The sequence below is a fragment of the Cinclus cinclus genome, chromosome 27, assembly GCF_963662255.1.
Source record: "Cinclus cinclus chromosome 27, bCinCin1.1, whole genome shotgun sequence".
Taxonomy (NCBI): Eukaryota; Metazoa; Chordata; class Aves; order Passeriformes; family Cinclidae; genus Cinclus; species Cinclus cinclus.
The window spans coordinates 3,075,001-3,077,767 of NC_085072.1; the positions used below are offsets into that span (position 1 = coordinate 3,075,001).

The 2,767-nt window shown below is 55.9% G+C and overlaps 1 protein-coding gene across 1 annotated transcript in view; it reads left to right on the forward strand.

The window, feature by feature from the left end:
• Positions 1 to 598, forward strand: part of PPP1R15B (protein phosphatase 1 regulatory subunit 15B) — an 11,019-nt gene extending 10,421 nt beyond the window's left edge. Inside the window, exon 3 of the mRNA XM_062509516.1 lies at positions 475 to 598. The gene's annotated coding sequence lies outside the window, so the exon portion shown is untranslated. The remainder of the gene's footprint in view (positions 1 to 474) is intronic.
• The last annotated feature ends 2,169 nt before the right edge of the window (positions 599 to 2,767 follow it).

Sequence of the window (2,767 nt, forward strand, 5' to 3'; positions counted from 1 at the left end):
CCCCTTTCCCCTTTCCCCCCTTTCTCCTTTCCCCCCTTTCTCCTTTCCCCTTTCCCCCCTTTCCCCCCTTTCTCCTTTCCCCCCTTTCCCCCTTTCCCCTTTCCCCCCTTTCCCCCTTTCCCCCCTTTCTCCTTTCCCCCCTTTCTCCTTTCCCCCCTTTCTCCTTTCCCCCCTTTCTCCTTTCCCCCCTTTCTCCTTTCCCCTTTTCCCCCTTTCTCCTCCCATCCCTGCTCCCTCCCTTCCCTATCCCAGGCCCAGAGGCTCCCCAGGAGCAGTAAATCCGTGCCAGCCCTGCCCTCTGGGCACAGCCCCTGGTGCCAGCAGCTCCGATATTGGGATCTGGGATTCTGGGATCTGGGATTTTGGGATCTGGGATCTGGGCCCAGCTCTCCCTCTTTGTGCCAGGCAGGAACAAATCCCCAGTAGAACATTTGGATTCAGCTCCTCTTCCCCATCCTTCCCCGGCTGTTGCAGCTTCCCGGGATAATCCAGGCTGGATTTGAGGTGGAAAAGGTGCTGGCAAAGAAGTGGAAGACACTCCCAGAGCTGCAGGGATGTTGTGTTGGCGTCCCTCCGGAATTCCAGGAGCTGCGGGAAGCAGGGAGGCGTGGCTGGTGCTCCCAGGTGGATGTTCCTGGGGTGGGTGGGCAGAGGTTCATCCACATCTGCTCCATGAGTGTCCAGGCCCAGCATTCCCAGCAGGAATGATCCAGGGAGCGGCGCTGCCAGCGTTCCCTGGCACCAGCCACCAAATTACCAGGAATTTACAACCAGGTGTAAAGTACAGGATGGCGGTTCTGGTTTTTCCTGGGCACCCTCCCCTTCACCTGGGCGTGATTCCCAGTTTCTGCTCCAGCTGGGAATGCCAGGAGGGAACCAACACCTCGGGATTGTGGCTGTGGTGTTCCCAGCCTGGAATCCAACTGGGACCTTGGAGCAGGGGGAGGGGGGAGAGCCAGGGGCTCGCCTGGAATGCCAGGGACACACCTGGAGAGCCAGGGGCTCGCCTGGAATGCCAGGGGCTTGCCTGGAATGCCAGGACAGGCCTGGAGAGCCAGGAACTCACCTGGAATGCCAGGGACATCCCTGGAGGGCCAGGGCCTCACCTGTATCTCCAGGGACATCCCTGGAATGCCAGGGGCACACCTGGAGTGCCAGGCACACACTGGTGATGACACCCTGGCACAGAATTCCCAGAGAATCCATGGCTGCCCCATCCCTGGAAGTGTCCAAGGCCGGGTTGGACGGGGCTTGGAGCACTCTGGGATAGTGGAAGTTGTCCCTTAAATCGTCCCGATCCCAAGCATTCCATGATTCCAGTGAGGGAGGGGACATCTCTTGGGGACGGCGGCATCCCTCGCTCTCGGCCGCATTCCCGATTTGTTTGGTTTGGTTATTTTGTTTTTTCCCGGGAATGCTTTGTCCAGGAGGTGGTGCCAGAACCCTTCGGGAAGCGCAGCCAGCGCCGCCGCCGAGGCCACCGCCCCCGCTGAGGTTGTCCCCAAGGTGCCACCTCCTCCCGACCAACCCCCGCCTTGTCCTCTGGATGAGTTTTGGGATTTTAAAACGCAGGGCGGGAGCGACAACCTCAGCTTTGTGCGGAGCAGCGCCCGGTTTTGTGACATTCCTGGTGCCTGAGCCACCGCATCCAGCAGGAAATGTCGCCAAGCCGGGATTTGTGTCCCTCGGCGGGGTCACCACGGGGCTGGGTGTCCTCCCTGCCGCGGTGACAGCGCTGTCACCTCACCGCGCATCCCTTTCCCCTGCCTTTGTTCCCTGCTCCCAGCGCGGTTTGGAGGCTTGGAGTGGTGTGGATGGAGAAGGTGGCAGCTGGTGGCTTCTCTGTGGGGACATCGGTGCTGGGAGGAAAATACGGGAAAGGAAAGGAAAATGGAAAGGAAAGGAAAGGAAAGGAAAGGAAAGGAAAGGAAAGGAAAGGAAAGGAAAGGAAAGGAAAGGAAAGGAAAGGAAAGGAAAGGAAAGGAAAGGAAAGGAAAGGAAAGGAAAGGAAAATGAAAATGAAAATGAAAAGGAAAGGAAAGGAAAGGAAAAAGGAAAGGAAAATGGAAAGGAAAGGAAAATGGAAAGGAAAGGAAAATGGAAAGGAATGGAAAGGAAAAAGGAAATGGAAATGGAAAGGGAAATGGAAAGGAAAGGAAAGGAAAGGAAAGGAAAGGAAAGGAAAGGAAAGGAAAGGAAAGGAAAGGAAAGGAAAGGAAAGGAAAGGAAAGGAAAGGAAAGGAAAGGAAAGGGAAAAGGAATTTGCTGCTGTTGGGAGCAAAATCCTCGTCCCCAATCCAGGATCCCTGTCCAAGGCCATGGATCTTCCTGCAGGACACATTCCCTCTCATCCCACTGTCCCCTTCCTCTCCCTGGTGTCCCCAAGGTTTTTGTTATCCCAAGGTTTTTGTTATCCCAGGAAAAGGCAGCTAATCCTCCTGCCTTGGAGAGGGGATGGAATTTGGGTATCCCGGGAGTCGCCACAACCCTGAACCGCCTCCAGCCTGAACTGATTTACTTCCCTCAATCCAAGATCCCTCCACTTCCTCACCTTGCTCCTCCTTTGGAGGAAAAATTAGGAATTTGGGACATGGTCGTGGATGGATGGGGAGGGTGAGAATTTGGGATTCGTGGTGGGAATCACGACAAAATCACCCAAGGGGTTGGATCCCTGTGGATAGCACCAGGTATCCATCCCTGGAAGCGTCCCAGGCCAGATTGGACGGGGCTTGGATTAATTTGGGATATGGAAAATGTCCTTGCCCAT